Source organism: Bos mutus, chromosome 5 (assembly GCF_027580195.1).
Source record: "Bos mutus isolate GX-2022 chromosome 5, NWIPB_WYAK_1.1, whole genome shotgun sequence".
In the NCBI taxonomy this organism is placed as follows: Eukaryota; Metazoa; Chordata; class Mammalia; order Artiodactyla; family Bovidae; genus Bos; species Bos mutus.
Window position 1 is genome coordinate 115,080,850 of NC_091621.1, and position 21,008 is coordinate 115,101,857.

The following is a 21,008-nucleotide window of genomic DNA, read 5'->3' on the forward strand; positions in this document are numbered from 1 at the left end:
AGACCCGGTCCAAATCCGGGCAAGCAGCTTACTCACTTTAAGGCACAGCTTTCTCGTCTGTGGGGCTTCCCTGGTGGCTCAGATGGTAAAGAATCTGCCTGCAATGTGGGAGACCTGGGTTCGATCCCTGAGTCTGGAAGTTCCCTTGGAGGAGGAAATGGCAACCCACTCCAGTAGTCTTGCCTGGAAAACTCCATGGACAAAGGAGCCTGGTGGGCTAGAGTCCACGGGGTTGCAAAGAGTCAGACATGACTGAGCAACTAACACTTTGTCTGAAAAATGGGGTCCATCCTACCCACTCAGGGGATGACTGTAGGGAGCAAAGGGGTATGTAAAGCACACAGAATAAAAGCTGGTGTAGAATAACTGCTTAAACCAGTGTCTGTTGGTATAAAGAAGGTGTCATTTCTGTGAATTCAAGGCTCTCTTCCTCCCCACACTCAGAGTGGAACTGGTGGTCTCCTGATGGAGGTGACATACAAATATCATCTACGTGTCATGCAGGGGTCGGTTCCACCAGTGATGCGAAGCTGCTGAGCGGCTGGTTAAACAGCCTGCCCCTCGGCATTGAACGAGAGATGAGAACTTGACACTGACCTGCTTGGCCAGTGTGTCTTGGGAAGCGGCCCACGGTCAGAACAGAGCTCCCAGAGGCCTGTGGACCATGTGTCCCCCGACCTCCCAGGGGCCTCTTCCAGCCTCACACTTCATAAATCTGCATTTGATGAGGACGGGCAGTGACTTGGAGAAGCTCCCCAGCGGGGCGGTGCCAGGAGCCCTGCCCAGGAGGCTCTGTCAGCGCCTGGGATGAAATGAGCGTAAGGGGGACAATTGCCTCTGTCTTGGACATGGATGCACTCAGTCCACACCCTTGGCCGGCGAGGGAGGGGAGCTGCTCATGAGGCTGCCTTGCTCTCGGGCCAGTACGTGACGCAGGAGAAAAACCAGCTCCTCGCAGCCCATGTGGGACCCCGAAGCCTGAACCTCTGGTCTCAGACCTGGAATGGTTGTCTCTGGATCTCCTTCCACTGCTAGGGTGAGATCGCTCGGGACAGCAGAGACCCCGGGTTGGGAGGAGCCCCAGCCATCTTGGCAAAGTTCCTCAAAGCTCCCTGCTGCCCTGAAAAGGGGGCTGGATGTGGGTGACACGGTGGGTGCGTCTGCTATTTGGACTGGTCCATTTGTATCTTGCTTGAGGTTGCTGGCTCTTTCTGAGTCTTTCTTGTTCCTCTGATGAGTGCAGGGAATAGTTTGGCCCCATTGGAGCCGAGAGTGTTGTTGTTGTTGTTGTTTTTAATCACTGAATTCCTTAGTTTCTAGTAGGAATCCTTCCATTTCTAATGAATATATATGCTTGCATGCTCAGTCGTGTCCAACTCTTTGCAACCCCATGGACTGCAGCCCACCGGACTCCTCTGTCCATGGAATTCTCGAGGCAAGAATACTGGAGGGGACTGCCATTTCCTCCTCCAGGGGATCTTTTTGACTCAGGGATTGAACCCGCATCTCTTAAGTCTCCTGCACTGGCAGGTGGGTTCTTTACCACTAGCACCACCTGGGAAGCCCTGGCTGTTCTTTCAGAGGGAACCACGTAAGCTGATCCTTGCAGTGGACTGCCTTTCCCCAGGTCATTCAGAAGGGTTCAGGGCTTCTGGGAGACAGCCCCAGCCCCTCCCCCCAGCTACCACAGGGCCAGGCAGTGCCCAGCTGTCTGATGTCTGCTCCACCCGTAGGGTCTGCTCTGCAGAACTCCTGGCTGCATCTGGTGGTGCTGGTCCCCACCAGGGGGAGGTGCTGGAGTGCTCCATCCGTGGCAAGGAAGTGCCATGCTGCCTGCCTGGCCCTCTCTGCTCTGACTGCCTTTTCTCCTGGAGGTCCCGCATATCAGTTTGGAAGACACTGATGGGGACAGACTGCTGGGAGCTGGATGCTTCTTCCTCCAGCCCTTCCTCCCTCACCTCCTCCCGCTCTTTCTCCCCACCCCTTCCTCCGTTCCCCACTAACGTGAACATTTTAATCAATATGGTGCCTCTCCAGGGTCTCCATGCTGTGACTGCAATTTGCCGTGGTTCCGCTGGTGAATTTTCTTTTCCCTTCTAATGGGAAACAGAATCGTTTCCATGATAGAAGCCGACTGGTCCAGAGAGGCGTCCGCATGGAGAGCGCTCTGAAGAAAGGAGACAGCTGGCTGAAAAGAGAGAAGGGATTTGGGGAACTGAAATTCCTTCTGATATTGGACTTCAATGTGGAAAATTCACTACCCTGCATTGCTCAAATGCCTTTGAGTCAGAACAGAAGGGATATCAGTTCGTTTGTTAGCTCTGGGTAGGGATTTGCGGCTCTGGGTTTTACAGGATTTTCTTCTCTGGATGGAGAGATGCCTGTTATGCTGGAGCTGGGTCTATACTCCTCTCTTACCTTACAGTTGGGCTGATCTCAGTGATTCCTCAGTGATCCGTCCCTCTGTCTTCTAGCAGGAAGGCATTCAAACTGCCCCAGAGAGAACGCTGCCTTTAGTCACGCTCACCCATCTTCAGATGTAAGAGCGGGATGTCCTTGTGAGGTGTATTGGCAGGAGCATAGGACCAAGGCTGGAAGACCCAATTCTGGTCCCACCCTTCTCATTCACCTGCCATTGGCCCAGGAGCAACCAGGCTTGTGAAAATCAATAAACGAACCTCACGAAAGTGGAGTCAGTGTGGAGGCAGTCCAAGCGTGAGTTGGAAAAAATTTCCAGACACAGAGTATTTTAGAAGTGAGAGAATTTGTTAAGAACAAAGGGCAGAGGTAGTGAGGGGTGCTTCAAAGACAGAGGGCTGACTCCCTGACTTCCTATACAGTCCATGGAATTCTCCAGGTCAGAATACTAGAGTGTGTAGCCATTCCCTTCTCCAGGGGATTGTCCCAACCCAGGGATTGAACCCAGGTCTCCTGCATTGCAGATGAGCCACAAAGGAAGCCCCAGAATACTGGAGTGGGTAGCCTATCCCTTTTTCAATGGATCTTCCCAAACCAGGAATCAAACCAGGGTCTCTTGCATTGTAGGCAGATTCTTTACCAACTGAGCTATCAGGGAAGCCCAACAGACTGGGGAGATCCGACTCCTATAGTGGGCTTGTGGCCAAACTTTATAGTATCAGGACAAATAAAATTCCTATGGGAAGGGGTAGCATTAAGTCATTGGTCTTTTGGTGCCCACCTTGCCCAATATGGAGATGGGAGCTGTCCGCTTAGGGGCAGGATGGCTCATGACAAACAGGATGGCTCACGCAATACTTGCCATGGAGCATCTGTAATTCTGGAAATTTTGCCCTATGACCTCAGCATGGGGCTCCACAGTTGGGAAGCCAGGAGACTGGCCTCAACTACTGATGTCAATTACAGAAGACCCCTTGACAGAAGAACCATCCATTGGAAAGAATCATCGCTTACAGAAAAAGATGGTTGTTGTAGCTCCTGTAAGAAATTGACTTCCCAGCAACTCAGTGAAGGAGAAACAGCCCCACCCTGAACTCTGACTTTTCTCCAGCAGACTTTCATTTCAGACAATACCTCATAATGTCTTCCTTTTCTCTATAAAATTATGTTCTTCTCTTTTGTTTGTTAGACTTGCCTGTGGTTTTTGCCATGGCTTGCTGACCCTGTATTGCAATTCTCTGCTGCTCTTGATTTTTGCTGGTAAAATATTCAACCTTAAAAACGAAGGAAATCCTTACACAGGCTGCAACAAGGATAAACCCCGAGAACACTATGCTAAGTGAAATAAGCCAGTCTCAAAGAGAAAAATACTGCATGATGCCACTTATATGAGTCTCATAGAATATTCAAATTCACAGAGACAGAAAGTAGAGTGGCGATTGCCAAGGGCTGGGGACTGGGGGGAAAGAGCGTTGTTGTTTAATGGGTACAGACTTTCCATTTTGCAAGATGGAAAGAGTTCTGAAAACTGATTGCACAATATGGATTGAATGTATGTAACAGTACTGCCAGGCAAGATGGTTAACAGGTTAAGAATAAAAGCAGTGGTAGCTGTGATGGAGATAAGAACTATAGACTTATTCCGTAGGGGACATCAGTTTAAGATGCGTTCCTGGGAATAGAAGGTAGAAAAGACAGGAAGTTCCTGGGCTCCGAGGGCAGTCAGATGAGGCGCCACTGGGCAGGAGAGCAGATGCTCCTTGTCAGTCTCATTGGCTTCACTATCCAGCCTGCAGCATTCACATCCTTAGAGGGAGCTGAAGATAACTGAATTTCCATGTGAGTGATGGAAGTGTGGTCCTGGAGACAAGGGTATGAGCGAGATGAAGCTTGGACAGAGTAGCCCTTAATCTCTCTTAATCTTACTTAGCATTTCAAGAAAGTGAAAGTGAAGTCACTCAGTCATGTCCGACTCTTTGCGACCCCATGGACTGTAGCCCACCAGGCTCCTCTGTCCATAGGATTTTCCAGGCAAGAGTACTGGAGTGGGTTGCCATTTCCTTCCCCAAGCATTTCAAGAGCGTGGATCTTATTTTTCTAGCTTGAGCCAGTAGAGGACAAGCATTGAGCTTGATGTCTCCTTATACCTCTTTTAGCCCTTTTATTCTGACTAGGGCATTTTGATAGGCTGCCTAACACTGAGTTCAAGCATACAGTGGGCTTTGGGCTTTACAGTCCAGAAGCTCTTGCATGTGTGTTAAGTCACGAGTCATGTCTGACTCTTTTGCCATGGATTATAGCCTGACAGTCTCCTTTGTCCATGGGATTCTCCAGGCAAGAATACTGGAGTGAATTGCCATGTCCTCCTCCAGTGGATCTTCCAGACTCAGGGATCGAACCCACATCTCTCAGGTCTCCTGCATTGGTAGGTGGGTTCTTTACCACTAACACCACCTTCTAAGCCCAGAAGCCCCTTAGACAACATCTTAACCCTGATTTCCTAGAGAGAAGAGCCTGAATCAAAAAGAAATCAAGCTAATCTAGTTGGGAGGCATGAATGATAGAAAGGGTTGTAAGATAGTGATGGAGGTCCGAGAAAATATGAGGGTGTGGTATCATGCTGGCCATGACTGGGAACCCAGAACAGTTCATCCAGAAGAAGGAAAGAGGGAAAGGCATTCACCAGCTCCTAGGTCCCCCTGGTCAAAGGTTCATCCAATGTGCATTGGCTCCCTTGAGCTTTCAGGTTGACTCTGGGTGGTTTCCTGTCAGATTCTTCCTGTTTCAGTGCTCCCTAAGGTGGGAGCAGAGAAGACAGAACAGGGGCGTGAGGTCAGGGCTGTTGTGTTGTTTGCAGGGAATCAGCTGCATTTTCAGCAGAAGAAGCAGATGAGGGATAGAGACACAGGTGATACTGGGAGGATCTGGATGGCTCAACAAATAAAAGTGGCTGATTCTATAGAGGAAAACTGAGACATTTCATTGTGACATCTCTTTCTTGTTTGTTTGTTTGTTTGTTTGTTTTTAATGTAACCCTATCGGCTTCCCTGATGGCTCAGCAGGTAAAGAATCTGCCTGCAATGCAGCAGACACAGGAGACATGGGTTTGATTCCTGGGTCAGGAAGATCTCCTGGGGGAAGTACAGCAACCTACTCCAGTATTCTTGCCTGGAGAATCCCATGGACTGAGGAGCCTGGTGGGCTGGGTCACAAAGAGTAGGACACATCTGAGCGCATGCATATGCAACCCTATTTATCAGAATATATAAACTGCATTCTGCAACTCAGCTGCCCCAACATTTTAATAATTAAAATTTTTTTCATTTATTTCTGGTCATGCTGGGTCTTCATCATTGCATGCAGGCTTTTTCTGGTTGTGGTAAGTGGGGCCTGCTCTGTAGTTGTGGTGCTCAGGTTTCTCACTGCAGTGGCTTCTCTTGTTGCAGAGCATGGGCTCTAATGCACAGGCTCGGTACTTGTAGCAAATGGGCTTAGTTCTTCTGTGGCATGTGGGATCTTCTTGGACTAGGGATTGAACCTGTGTCTCCCGCATTGGCAGGCAGATTTTTAATCACTGAGCCACTAGGGAAGCCCTTAGTTCAGTTCAGTTCAGTCACTCAGTCATGTCCAACTCTTTGTGATCCCATGAAAAGCAGCATGCCAGGCCTCCCTGTCCATCACCAACTCCCAGAGTTCACCCAAACCCATGTCCATCGAGTCAGTGATGCCATCCAACCATCTCGTCCTCTGTCGTCCCCTTCTCCTCCTGCCCTCAATCTTTCCCTGCATCAGGGTCTTTTCAAATGAGTCAGCTCTTTGCATCAGGTGGCCAAAGTATTGGAGTTTCAGCTTTAACATCAGTTCTTCCAATGAACACCCAGGACTGATCTCCTTTAGGATGTACTGGTTGGATCTCCTTGCAGTCCAAGGAACTCTCCAGATTCTTCTCCAACACCACAGTTCAAAAGCATCAATTCTTCTGAGCTCAGCTTTCTTTATAGTCCAACTCTTACATCCATACATGACCACAGGAAAAACCATAGCCTTGACTAGACGGACCTTTGTTGGTAAAGTAACGTCTCTGCTTTTGAATATGCTGTTTAGGTTGGTCATAACTTTCCTTCCAAGGAGTAAGTGTCTTTTAATTTCATGGCTGCAGTCACCATCTGCAGTGATTTTGGAGCCCAGAAAAATAAAGTCTGACACTCTTTCCACTGTTTCTCCATCTATTTCCCATGAAGTGATAGGACCAGATGCCATGATCTTCATTTTCTAAATGTTGAGCTTTAAGCCAACTTTTTCACTCTCCACTTTCACTTTCATCAAGAGGCTTTTTAATTCCTCTTCACTTTCTGCCATAAGGGTGGTGTCATCTGCATATCAGAGGTTATTGATATTTCTCCTGGCAATCTTGATTCCAGCTTGTGCTTCTTCCAGCCCAGCGTTTCTCATGAGGTCCTCTGCATATAAGTTAAATAGGCAGGGTGACAATATACAGCCTTGACGTACTCCTTTTCCTATTTGGAACCAGTCTGTTGTTCCATGTCCAGTTCTAACTGTTGCTTCCTGACCTGCATATAGGTTTCTCAAGAGGCAGGTCAGGTGGTCTGGTATTCCCATCTCTTTCAGAATTTCCACAGTTTATTGTGATCCACATAGTCAAAGGTTTTGGCATAGTCAATAAAGCAGAAATAGATGTTTTTCTGGAACTCTCTTGCTTTTTCCATGATCCAGTGGATGTTGGCAATTTGATCTCTGGTTCCTCTGCATTTTCTAAAACCAGTGCGAACATCTGGAAGTTCATGGTTCACATATTGCTGAAGCCTGGCTTGGAGAATTTTAAGTGTTACTTTACTAGCATGTGGGATGATGCTGTGAAAGTGCTGCGCTCAATATGCCAGCAAATTTGGAAAACTCAGCAGTGGCCACAAGACTGGAAAAGGTCAGTTTTCATTCCAATCCCAAAGAAAGGCAATGCCAAAGAATGCTCGAACTACCACACAATTGCACTCATCTCACATGCTAATAAAGTAATTATTACTTTATTACTCAAAATTCTCCAAGCCAGGCTTCAGCAATATGTGAACCATGAACTTCCTGATGGTCAAGCTGGTTTTAGAAAAAGTAGAGGCACCAAAGATCAAATTGCCAACATCCACTGGATCATGGAAAAAGCAAGAGAGTTCCAGAAAAACATCTATTTCTGCTTTATCGACTATGCCAAAGCCTTTGACTGTGTGGATCACAATAAACTGTGGAAAATTCTGGAAGAGATGGGAATACCAGACCACCTGACCTGCCTCTTGAGAAATCTCTATGCAGGTCAGGAAGAACAGTTAGAACTGGACATGGAACAACAGACTGGTTCCAAATAGGAAAAGGAGTACGTCAAGGTTGTATATTGTCACCCTGCCTATTTAACTTATATGCAGAGGACCTCATGAGAAACGCTGGGCTGGAAGAAGCACAAGCTAGAATCAAGATTGCCAGGAGAAATATCAATAACCTCAGATATGCAGATGATACCACCCTTATGGCAGAAAGTGAAGAGGAACTAAAAAGCCTCTTGATCAAAGTGAAAGTGGAGAGTGAAAAAGTTGGCTTAAAGCTCAACATTCAGAAAACTAAGATCATGGCATCCGGTCCCATCACTTCATGGGAAATAGATAGGGAAACAGTGGAAACAGTGGCTGACTTTATTTTTCTGGGCTCCAAAATCACTGCAGATGGTGACTGCAGCCATGAAATTAAAAGATGCTTACTCCTTGGAAGGAAAGTTATGACCAACCTAGATAGCATATTCAAAAGCAGAGACATTACTTTGCCATCAAAGGTTCATCTAGTCAAGGCTATAGTTTTTCCTGTGGTCATGTATGGACGTGAGAGTTAGACTATGAAGAAGACTGAGCTCAGAAGAATTGATGCTTTTGAACTGTGGTGTTGGAGAAGACTCTTGAGAGTCCCTTGGAGTACAAGGAGACCCAACCAGTCCATTCTGAAGGAGATCAGCCCTGAGATTTCTTTGGAAGGAATGATGCTGAAGCTGAAACTCTAGTACTTTGGCCACCTCATGCGAAGAGTGACTCATTGGAAAAGACTGATGCTGGGAGGGATTGGGGGCAGGAGGAAAAGGGGACGACAGAGGATGAGATGGCTGGATGGCATCACTGACTCAATGGATGTGAGACTGAGCGAACTCTGGGAGTTGGTTATGGACGTGGAGGCCTGGTGTGCTGCGATTCATGAGGTCGCAAAGAGTCGGACATGACTGAGCGACTGAACTGAACTGAACTGAGATGAGTGCAATTGTGCAGTAGTTTGAGCATTCTTTGGCATTGCCTTTTCTTGTGATTAGAATGAAAACTGACCTTTTCCAGTCCTGTGGCCACTCTGAGTTTTCCATATTTGCTGGCATATTGAGTGCAGCACTTTTACAGCGTCATCTTTCAGGATTTGGAATAGCTCAACTGGAATTCCATCACCTCCGATAGCTTTGTCCATAGTGATGCTTCCTAAGGCCCACTTGATTTCACCTTCCAGGATGTCTGGCTCTAGGTGAGTGATCACACCATTGTGATTATCTGGGTCGTGAAGATCTTTTTTGTACAGTTCTTCTGTGTATTCTTGCCGCCTCTTCTTAATATCTTCTGCTTCTGTTAGGTCCCTACCATTTCTGCCCTTTATTGTGCCCATCTTTGCATGAAATATTCCCTTGGTATCTCTAATTTTCTTGAAGAGATCTCTAGTCTTTCCCATTCTATTGTTTTCCTCTATTTGTTTGCATTCATCACTGAGGAAGTCTTTCTTATCTCTCCTTGCTATTCTTTGGAACTCTGCATTCAAATGGATATATCTTTCCTTTTCTCCTTTGCTTTTCACTTCCCTTCTTTTCACAGCTATTTGTAAAGCCTCCTCAGACAGCCATTTTGCTTTTTTGCATTTCTTTTTCTTGGAGATGATCTTGATTCCTGTCTCCTCTACAATGTCACGAACCTCCATCCATAGTTCATCAGGCACTCTGTCTATGAGATCTAGTCCCTTAAATCTATTTCTCACTTTCACTGTATAGTCATAAGGGATTTGATTTAGGTCATACCTGAATGGTCTAGTGGTTTTCTCCACTTTCTTCAATTTAAGTCTGAAGTTGGCAATAAGGAGTTCATGATCCAAGCCACAGTCAGCTCCTGGTCTTGTTTTTGCGGACTGTATAGAGCTTCTCCACCTTCTGCTGCAAAGAATATAATCAATCTGATTTCAGTTTTGACCATCTGGTGATGTCCGTGTGTAGAGTCTTCTCTTGTGTTATTGGAAGAGGGTGTTTGTTATGACCAGTGCATTCTCTCAGCAGAACTCTATTAGCCTTTGCCCTGCTTCATTCTGTACTCCAAGGCCAAATTTGCCTGTTACTCCAGGTGTTTCTTGACTTCCTACTTTTGCATTCCACTCCCCTATAATGAAAAGGACATCTTTTTGGGGTGTTAGTTCTAGAACCCTGCCCTTACTTAAAAAAACAAAAAACAAAAAACTTCTTAATTATCTTTTGTTGTTTTTGTTGAGTTGCCCAGTCTGTCCACCTCTTTGTGACCCCATGGACTGTAGCACGCCAGGCGTCTCTGTCCCTCCCATCTTCCAAGCTTTGTCCAAGTTCATGTTCATTGCATTGGTGATGCCATCCATCTATCTCAACCTCTGATGCCCTCTTCTCCTTCTGCCCTCGATCTTTCCCAGCATCAGAGTTTTTTCCAATGAGTTACCTGTTTGCATCAGAGGAGCAAAATACTGAAACTACAGCTTCAGCATCAGTCATTCCAGTGAATACTCAGGGTTGATCTCCCTTAAGATTGACTGCTTGGATCTCCTTGCTGTCCAAGGGACTTTCAGGAGTCCTCTCCAGCACCACAGTTCGAAGGCATCAATTCTTTGGCTTTCTGCCTTCTTTATGGTCCAGCTCTCACAACCATGTGTGACCTCTGGGAAGACCATAGCCTTGACTATACAGACCTAATTATCTTTATTTAGGAGCTTTCCCTCTGTCTCTTAGAGCTGTCAAGTGTTTATGATATCCCTACATTATCTACCTTCTAACTCTAATTTTGTTGTGAACCCTCCATCCAGTTGAGTAGAGTCTGGATTGGAAACGCTCTGAATCTTTGTTTCTAAGGTAAACCTATGTTCTCACAACCTTTTTCTGATACTTGCTCCACTGTGAGCCTCCTGTCACTGAATTTGGGCTCCAGAATTCCTCGTGTCTGTTACGGATGAACCCAATACAAGACCACCTCTGCTATTTTTATTCCCTGTTCTGCTTGAATTTGAGCTGTTTTCAGAGTTTCCACTCTCTAATAGATTGGTTTTAGGAAATTTTGTTTTCCAATTCTTAAGATGTTTGGAGAGATTGCTCTTCAAACACCCCCGGCAACCTACCTTTTCCCCTGATGGTTCAAGCATGTCAGCCCTACTTTCTCACACACTTAACCATCCTTCCAACGGTTGTCCTTGATAACTGTTTTTCTTTTATCATGTTCCCTTCCTAGCACGTGGGTGCCCCAAAGATGGTAGGAGCTGTTGGCATTGCTCACTCACTATTTCTTATTTGCAGTATTCAGAGGACCTATACCCAGTTGCTCATGTGTTTTGAGCATTTTCCAGAGGACTGAACTGGGAATCATGCCCAGGTCAATCAAAAGTGTTCAAGAACGTGTACGTGTAAGTGTGCATGTACATGTGTAGTGGGTAGTGCATTCTGTATATGTCTGTGTGTTGTAGTGCATGCCTGGATGCCAAAACTATGTGCGAATGGCTCTGGGATTATCAATTTAGCCTGAAAATGAAGACTGTCTAACCCTGGGTTCCATTTGTTTAGTACAGTCATCTCTCAGTACCTGCAGGGGGCTACTTGCAGGTACTGCAACAGGGACCCCCACGGATCCCCAAGTCCGTGGATGCTCAAGTCCGAATGTAAAATGGCTTCAGTTCAGTTCAGTTCAGTAGCTCAGTCGTGTCTGACTCTTTGCGACCCCATGAATCGCAGCACTCCAGGCCTCCCTGTCCATCACCAACTCCCAGAGTTCACTCAAACTCACGTCCATCGAGTCGGTGATGCCATCCAGTCATCTCATCCTCTGTCGTCCCCTTTTCCTCCTGCCCCCAATCCCTCCCAGCATCAGAGTCTTTTCCAATGAGTCAACTCTTCGCATGAGGTGGCCAAAGTACTGGAGTTTCAGCGTCAGCATCATTCCTTCCAAAGAACACCCAGGACTGATCTCCTTTAGAATGGACTGGTTGGATCTCCTTGCAGTCCAAGGGACTCTCAAGAGTCTTCTCCAATACCATAGTTCAAAAGCATCAATTCTTCGGCACTCAGCTTTCTTCACAGTCCAACTCTCACATCCACACATGACCACTGGAAAAACCATAGCCTTGGCTTAGTATTTGTATATAACAGACGCACATCCTCCTGTGCACCTTAAATCATCTCCAGATTTCTTATAGTAACTAACGCAATGCTAATACAGTGTAAATGTTATGTGGATAGTTGCCAGTGCATGACACATTCAAATTTTTGCTTTTTGGAACTTTCTGGAGTTTTTTAAAAAGATTTTTTTATCTGCAGCTGGCTGAATTCATGAATGTGGAGGCTTTGGACATGGAAACCTAACTATAATTGCAATACTGTTGTTTAGTGGCTCAGTTCTGTCTGACTCTTTGCAACCCTGTGGACTGTATCCCACCAGGCTCCTCTGTCTATGGGGATTCTCCAGGCAAGAATACTGGAGTGAGTTTCCATGCCTTCCTCCAGGGGATCTTCCTGACACAGGGATCAAACCTGCATCCATGTGGAAGCTGGAGCTGAAGTACCAGTCCCATCCCCCAGCCAAAGTGAAATGAATTAAGCCATTTTTATCTGCTGGTCTGTGCCCAGCACTGGCTCCACCTCACATCTGGACAGTGTCCATCTCCCTGCTGGCCAGAGCAGGAGAGTTCTTCCAGCTTATAAGGATCAAGACAGCCTAGGGTAGGACATTAAATTTCCAGACTGAGGCCTCTGAAATCTCCCCTGCAGACCATTCTCTGAATAGAACCATTTCATTGGCAGGAAACAAGAGAGCAGCCAGGGGTTACTTGTTGGAAGCCTCTTGGTGATGCCAAAGGTCCCAACCTTCAGATGAATTTCTGACAGTGTCCTAAGAGTCCACTCCCGCCATCTCTGAAATTTGGGACTTGGAAGGGGTCCCCAGGGTCATCTGCCCCCTCATTCCTTCTCCAACCTGCCTCAGAGGGACACTAGTTGTTTAGTATTAGCCGCTCAGTAGTGTCCCAGTCTTAGCGACCTCATGGACTGTAGCTGGCCAGGTTCCTTGTCCATGGAATTCTCCAGGCAAGAATACTGGAGTGGGTAGCCATTTCCTCCCCCAGGGGGTCTTCCTGACCCAGGGATAGAACCCGAGTCTCCTGCATTGCAGGCAGATTCTTTACCGTCTGAGCCACCAGGCATATCAGAGGGCTGAGTATCTCTTATTCCCCTTGATATTCTGAGAAGATGTTCTAAACTTCTCTCCTAATCCATTTTTGGCCTTTTCCATTAGGCAATTCTTTTTCACGTCAAACTGGTTTTTAGCAGTCATGTGATTTTAAAGCATGTGGTTACATTCATGCAACCTATCAGAGACAAGATCAGGGAAGCTTCCAGGAAGATACATTTCCTCCTGCCCCATTTAGCAGGGCTATTCTGGTCTGGGAGTTGGGGGAGGTGAGGATTCTATCATTGAACCACCAATGTCTTGAAGGCTATTCTAGTCTGAGCTGGTAATTGCAAAGCAATGAACTCTGAAAGTAAATAGCCAAAGTCCTCATTGGATGAAGATGTTTTTCCTTTAAGTTACTCCAAAAACCACTACAATACTGTAAAGTAATTAGCCTCCAATTAAAATAAATAAATTGATTAAAAACAGTTACTCCTTAAGGGCTTCCCCAGTGGCTCAGATGGTAAAGAATTTGCCTACAATGCAGGAAACCTGGGTTTGATCCCTGGATTAGGAAGATCCCTGGAAGAAGGCATGGTAACCCATTTCTGTATTCTTGCCTAGAGAATTCTATGGACGGAGGAGCCTGGTGGGCTCTAGTCCATGGAGTCGCAAAGACTTGGACATGACTGAAGTGACTGACTTAGCACACACACATGCATGACCAAGCAGGGTCTTCCCCAATGGCTCACAGGTAAAAACCCACCTGCAATGCAGGAGACAGAGGAGACGTGTGTTCGATTCCTGGGTGGGGAAGATCCCCTGGAGAAGGAAATGACAACCCACCCCAGTATTCTTGCCCGGAGAATCCCATTGACAGAGGAGCCTGGTGGGCTATAAACCAAAGGTCTCAAAGAATCGAACACGACTGAGCGACTGAGCACACACATACATGACCAAGCTTGCCTCCCAAGCATAAAGACCAGTCAAGTGAGACTTGGCTCCAAACCCTGTGGGTCTGAGCCTTTTTCCCATCACAATAGGATTAGAACGTGCTTAACTCCTCACCACTATTGGAACCAGATTTGCTTTCTCACCACTGAAATCCCTTTTAAGAATGTCCAAGGGGCTGTGGGATTTATCATTTATCACTTCTTTCAAGGGTTTTGACTCTGATCTGGGGATAATTCAGTGTGTTTGAAAGAGGAATAAGCCTTTTGTCTAATCCAGGGAACAAAGTACAGAATCCAGCAGCCGGAAGTCCAGGGTTTATTTTTCTTAGGCAAACCCGTGAATTTATCATCACTTCAAGGGAGAAACAAAGACGGGGATTCAGGAAGCTGGTCCCAGCTGTCAGCCACTCATTTTTAAGAATTAAAAAAGACGAACAAACGACCACCAGGCTGATGAAGTCCTAGTGAGCCAGATCCTGTCCCAGGAGACAAGGGGAGACAGGCATCCTTCATCATGGGCTTGGGTTGTGAGAACCTTCCTGCCCGGGTCCCAGCTCCCAGACCCATGGCCTGGACTGGACCTCCTACCTTAATAAGCTCTTGATGTTCTGCAAGGACTTAATGTAGCACCAGAAAGGGAGGACAGGCTGTCAGACATCTGATTGCCCTTCTGAGGAGGTTTGAGGAGCTTAAGACGAATCATTGAAAAATATGTGCATTTCAGCTCCACTCAGAAGGTGTGTGGATTTACCCCCAGACAAAAAACTATGGACTTTTCTTGAACTTTAACGGGTAGACACCACTCTTATGGCAGAAAGTGAAGAGGAACTAAAAAGCCTCTTGATGAAAATGAAAGTGGAGAGTGAAAAAGTTGGCTTAAAGCTCAGCATTCTGAAAACAAAGATCATGGCGTCCAGTCCCATCACTTCATGGGAAATATATGGGGAAACAGTGGAAACAGTGTCAGACTTTATTTTTTGGGGCTCCAAAATCACTGCAGATGGTGATTGCAGCCATGAAATTAAAAGATGCTTACTCCTTGGAAGGAAAGTTATGACCAACCTAAACAGCATATTCAAAAGCAGAGACATTACTTTGCCAACAAAGGTCCATCTAGTCAAGGCTATGGTTTTTCCTGTGGTCATGTATGGATGTGAGAGTTGGACTGTGAAGAAGGCTGAGCGCCGAAGAATTGATGCTTTTGAACTGTGGTGTTGGAGAAGACTCTTGAGAGTCCCTTGGACTGCAAGGAGATCCAACCAGTCCATTCTGGAGATCAGCCCTGGGATTTCTTTGGAGGGAATGATGCTGAAGCTGAAACTCCAGTACTTTGGCCACCTCACGCAAAGAGTTGACTCATTGGAAAAGACTCTGATGCTGGGAGGGATTGGGGGCAGGAGGAGAAGGGGACAACAGAGGATGAGATGGCTGGATGGCATCACTGACTCAATGGACGTGAGTCTGAGTGAACTCCGGGAGTTGGTGATGGACAGGGAGGCCTGGCGTGCTGCAATTCATGGGGTCGCAAAGAGTCAGACACGACTGAGCGACTGAACTGAACTGAACTGAACGGATAGATGGCAGTATCTGAAGTTGAGCTCTAGCCAGGATGATATTTTATCATTTCTATGATTATAGATTTTCATAAATGTAATTCCCCTTATGTGTTTCTGGCTTATGCTAATGACATAATGTGCCAAAGTGCTATGCATTTTAACCCATTGTTTCAAATGCTGCTGCTACTGCTAAGTGACTTCAGTCGTGTCCAACTCTGTGCGACCCCAATAGACGGCAGCCCACCAGGCTCCTCCGTCCCTGGGATTCTCCAGGCAAGAACACTGGAGTGGGTTGCCATTGCCTTCTCTGATTGTTTCAAATATTATTGGTTTAAAATACCTATTCTAGGGCTTCCCAGGTGGTACAGTGTTAACGAATCCACCTGTCAATGCAGGAGACACAAGAAACATGGGTTCAATCCCTGGGAGGATCCCCTGGAGGGAGGAAATGACAACCCACTCCAGTATTCTTGCCTGCAGAATCCCATGGACAGAGGAACCTGGTAGGCTACAGTTCATGGGGTCTCAAAAGAGTCAGATATGACTGAAGCGACTAAACACACATGCATATATAGAGCAACCCCTGAAGAAGTTATTAACTTGGCAGCTTCCAGGTTGGACAGGCAGGGAAAATCCTTAAGACTCTTTGAGTCTATCAAGAAAGCTTCTTGGAGTACCATTGCATTGCACACCTCAGGGACACCATGCAGATAGAATGAAGTTGTGCAACATGGTAGCCTTGGCCTCCCAGTATGTGCGGGACTTCAAAAGCCACTTGAGCATTGGAAGAGAGAGAGGAAAAAAAAGATGGAAAGAAAGTGAGATTGTCTGGGGTATGTATACTTGTGCAGGTAACTCACAAATGAATGAGGGAAGGTTGTCTATTGATAAAGGAAAAAGTACCTTCTCTCAACTCACTTTGGTCAGAACTTTTGCAGAGTTCCAGGACCAGATTTCTGTGAAACTATTTCAGTCTGCAGCTGGGACCAAAGAGGAGAAGGTAAAGAAACGGGAACTGCTTTCCTCGGAGTAACAGAGGCCAAAAGTATGACTCAACAACGTGATCAAACCCAGGAAAGGTCATTTTCCAGACTCTGGTGATCAGCTGTCCTTTAACTCCCATGACTACCAAACAAGTTTTTAACTCATGGCAATTTGTGACTCATTTTAGAAAGCTGTTCTGCCTGGTTGACCCCATACCAGTGTATTTATACCCAAGTTAGCTCCTTAAAAGGATTGGAGGAGGCAGCATTTGAACTTTTTCAACAAGCAAGCAGCTAAAGAACACTGAATCCAGACCACTGGATTGCTGACCGTAGATTTGTTGAAGAGGAAGGAGCTTTGGGTAGCAGGTATGTCCTATCTATTCACTGTATAGATGCAAACTCAGAGCTTAAGAGGTGAAATAACCACACTGAAATCACATAACTAAGTGGCTTTACTTTGTTTTCTTCCCAGAAAGAAAGCCCAAATCATTCCAGGATTCTTTATTTGATATCCATGAACCCCTAAGAGGTCCCCAAATCCCCTTGAATATGTGTGTAAAATTTCATGTGTCTCTGCAAGTCTGCTACTAAGTGGTTTACACCAGGGCATCTGTACTGGGTATTAACATATCCCAACGCCTCCATGCTGGTTCCAAATCCTACTAATGCCCCACAATCCCAGCTGTTCTGGCCTCTCTCTAGGAACCCTCCAGATGTCTGCGTAATGTGGCAAAAAGCAAGTGTCTGGCTCCACCGGGGTCCTTTAGGACACTTTCCTCTGCACAAGTGGGACCTTACTCCATGTTTAGCATTTAAAAAATGACCATGGTGTGTGTGCTCATGTGTGTGTGCCCACGTTTGCACTTTTCTGCAATGGGGCCATATAGAAGCTTCAATTAGTTTTCTCAAGAGGTCTTTGAACCCCCAAAGACGGGGACCCATGGTGCTAAGACTATAATTTCATTATGATTCTGGCTCTGTTCCCAATGCCTAATAGCAGACTCAGGTCTCTGAATTCGCATGTAGCATGCCTTGCTAAAGTTTCCAGAAAGGGTCTGGCAAGTCAAGAGTTCAAAAACAGTTGTATGTACACAAGTTGCTATTCCTGTGGTCTTCTCCCACTGGGACTGATGGGGAAGTGTAAGGAGTCCCGGGTTATCAGCGAAACGTATTTGATCATATGTTTTTCCAGTAAACATTTATTTGCAGCTGAGAGACCTTTTAGGCTATAGAAAGACCATGTGCCTGTCAGGGAAATGGTCACAGACAGGGTATCATGGCAAATATTCTGCATCAGAGGCCTGTCTCCTATTTGGAAAAACATCAGGGCAATCAGGAGCCCAGTTGAACACAACTAAATATATATTTAGCACATTGTTTGAGTGTCAGAATGGAGAAGTTTGAAGAATCAATAGTCATAGACATGTATCATTCTCCTGTGGTGTCAAGTCTTTGGTTAGACTTTAAGAATGAGCTCTGGAATCAGAACTGAACAGATTTAAAATGCATCTGGGCTGAACTCCTTATTTAAGAACAGGGAAACTGAGTAGGCTTCCTTGGTGACTCAGACAGTAAAGAATCTGCCTGCAATGCAGGAGATGCAGGTTTGATCCCTGGGTCAGAAAGATCCTCTAGAGAAGGAAATGGCAACCCACTCTAGTATTCTTGCCTGGAGAATTCCATGGACAGAGGAGCCTGGCGGACTTCAGTCCATGGGGTTGCAAAAAGTAGGACATGACTGAGTGACAAACACATGCAGACTGTCTAGTGTTCTTTGTCTGGAATTTTGGGACATTAAAGAGACTTAGAGGTGAGTTCCCTGGAAGTCCAGTGGTTAGGACTTGGTGTTTTTGCTGCCAAGGGCCCAGGGTTCAATCCCTGGTCAGGGAACTAAGATCCTGCAAGCTGAGTGGCATGGTCAAAAAAAAAAAAAAAAAGAGAGAGAGAGGGAGAGAGACTTAGAGATTATCTGGTCCCAACTTCTCCTTATATAGATGAGAAAACACATTTGCCAAGGCAAATATGGCATATCAGGTGAAAAATCAAAGGAAGAATTGGAGCTTAGTTCTTCTGATTCTCTGAGTAGTTCTCTTTGTCACACCCTCATGGGATCTTTTCCTGCTTTGCAGGTAATGGAGCCAGAAAGGGAAGAGTCATGGATACCCAGAGATAAGGACAGAGAAAGGACTGAAAACAGTACATTTCCTTGATCTGTCTCAAAGTTTTGCCCAAGACTGGACCCATCTGAGTCCCAACCCAACGGATAACAAACTTGGGTAGACACCTGAGTTTCAATGAATCCCAGGGCTCTTCTTGATCCTAGACTAATACTTACCTCTCAAGTTGTCATAATAGGAAATGGAATTCTTTGTAAAGCATCTCCCCTTATGCCTGGTATGGAGTACGGGCTCAGCTAACCTTTGTCCCCATGATCTTGCATGCTCCCTTTCCTCTTTTTATTTTTCGAATATTAGTTTGTAGACCAGGGATGGAGCCCATGCCCCTTGCATTGGGAGTGCAGAGTCTTAACCACTGGACCACCAGAAAAGCCCCTCCCTTCCTTCTTAATGTGTCAAAGTTAAGTCTATTTCTTCAACAAATAGAAGCTGAGGAGTACACTTTAGCGAGGACATCTCTAGAAAATTGAAATTGTTGGCTTTGAACTCAGCAAAGGTTTGCAAAAAACGTTGTCAGAGTAGTTAAACTTCCCAAAATAAAATCCTAGGAAGAGAAGCATTTTGAAGTCACTTTATCATTCCCCAACAAAATGTATTTCTTTTCATTTACAAATTTCATTTCTAGGAAAGTATCCTGAGGAAAGGGCTTCCCCAGTGGCTCAGCAGGCAAAGAATCCGCCTATAACGCAGGAGACCCAGGAGATACGCGTTCGATCCCTGGAAGATCCCCTGGAAGAGGAAATGGCAACCCCTCCAGTATTCTAGTGTGGGAAATCCCGTGGATGGAAGAGCCCGGCAGGCTACACACAGTGCATGGGGTCCCAAGAGTCAGACACAACTGCGCACAAGCACGGGTGGATCCTGAGCAAATAACCATTATCCTTTATGAAAGAAAACCAAAACTATCCAGCAATTGGACTGGCACCAATTTCACAACAGATTGGTGACATGGTGAAATAATAGGATGGGAAAGACTAGAGATTTCTTCAGGAAAATTAGAGATATCAAGGGAACATTTCAAGCAAAGATGGGCTCAATAAAGGATAGAAATGGTAGGGATCTAACAGAAGCAGAAGATATTAAGAAGAGGTGGCAAGAATTCACAGAAGAACTGTACAAAAAAGATCTTCACGACTCAGATAATTACGACGGTGTGATCACTCACCTAGAGCCAGACATCATGGAGGGTGATGTCAAGTGGGCCTTAGGAAGCATCACTACAAACAAAGCTAGTGGAGGTGATGGAACTCCAGATGACCTATTTCAAATCCTAAAAGATGATGCTGTGAAAGTGCTGCACTCAATATGCCAGTAAATTTGGAAAACTCAGCAGTGGCCACAGGACTGGAAAAGGTCTGTTTTCATTCCAATCCTAAAGAAGGGCAATGCCAAAGAATGCTCAAACTACTGCACAATTACACTCATCTCACACGCTAGTAAAATAATGCTTAAAATTCTCCAAGCCAGGCTTCAGCAATATGTGAACTCTGAACTTCCAGATGTTCAAGCTGGTTTTAGAAAAGGCAGAGGAACCAGAGATCAAATTGCCAACAGCTGCTGGATCATGGAAAAAGCAAGAGAGTTCCAGAAAAACATCTATTTCTGCTTTATTGACTATGCCAAAGCCTTTGATTGTGTGGATCACAATAAACTGTGGAAAATTCTGAAAGAGATGGGATACCAGACCACCTGACCTGCCTCTTGAGAAACCTATATGCAGGTCAGGAAGCAACAGTTAGAACTGGACATGGAACAACAGACTAGTTTCAAATAGGAAAAGGAGTACATCAAGGCTGTATATTGTTACCCTGCTTATTTAACTTATATGCAGAGTACATCATGAGAAATGCTGGGCTGGAGGAAGCACAAGCTGGAATCAAGATTGCCAGGAGAAATATCAATAACCTCAGATATGCAGATGACACCATCCTTATGGCAGAAAGTGAAGAAGAACTAAAGAGCCTCTTGATGAAAGTGAAAGTGGAGAGTGAAAAAGTTGGCTTAAAGCTCAACATTCAGAAAACGAAGATCATGGCATCTGGTCCCATCACTTCATGGTGAATAGATGGGGAGACATTGGAAACAGTGTCAGACTTTATTTTGGGGGCTCCAAAATCACTGCAGATGGTGACTGCAGCCATGAAATTAAAAGACACTCCTTGGAAGGAAAGTTATGACCAACCTAGATAGCATATTCAAAAGCAGAGACATTACTTTGTCAACAAAGGTCCATCTAGTCAAGGCTATGGTTCTTCTAGTAGTCATGTATGGATGTGAGAACTGGGCTGTAAAGAAAGCTGAGTGCAAAAGAATTGATGCTTTTGAACTGTGGTGTTGGAGAAGACTCTTGAGAGTCCCTTGAACTGCAAGGAGATCCAACCAGTCCATCCTAAAGGAAATCAGTCCTGGGTGTTCATTGGAAGGACTGACATTGAAGCTGAAACTCCAATATTTT

At 45.6% G+C, this 21,008-nt stretch overlaps 1 non-coding gene across 1 annotated transcript; it reads left to right on the forward strand.

The window, feature by feature from the left end:
* Window positions 1–18,192: 18,192 nt before the first annotated feature.
* Window positions 18,193–18,266, forward strand: TRNAK-UUU (transfer RNA lysine (anticodon UUU)). The gene has a single exon. It is a non-coding gene; the product is annotated as a tRNA-Lys (tRNA).
* The last annotated feature ends 2,742 nt before the right edge of the window (window positions 18,267–21,008 follow it).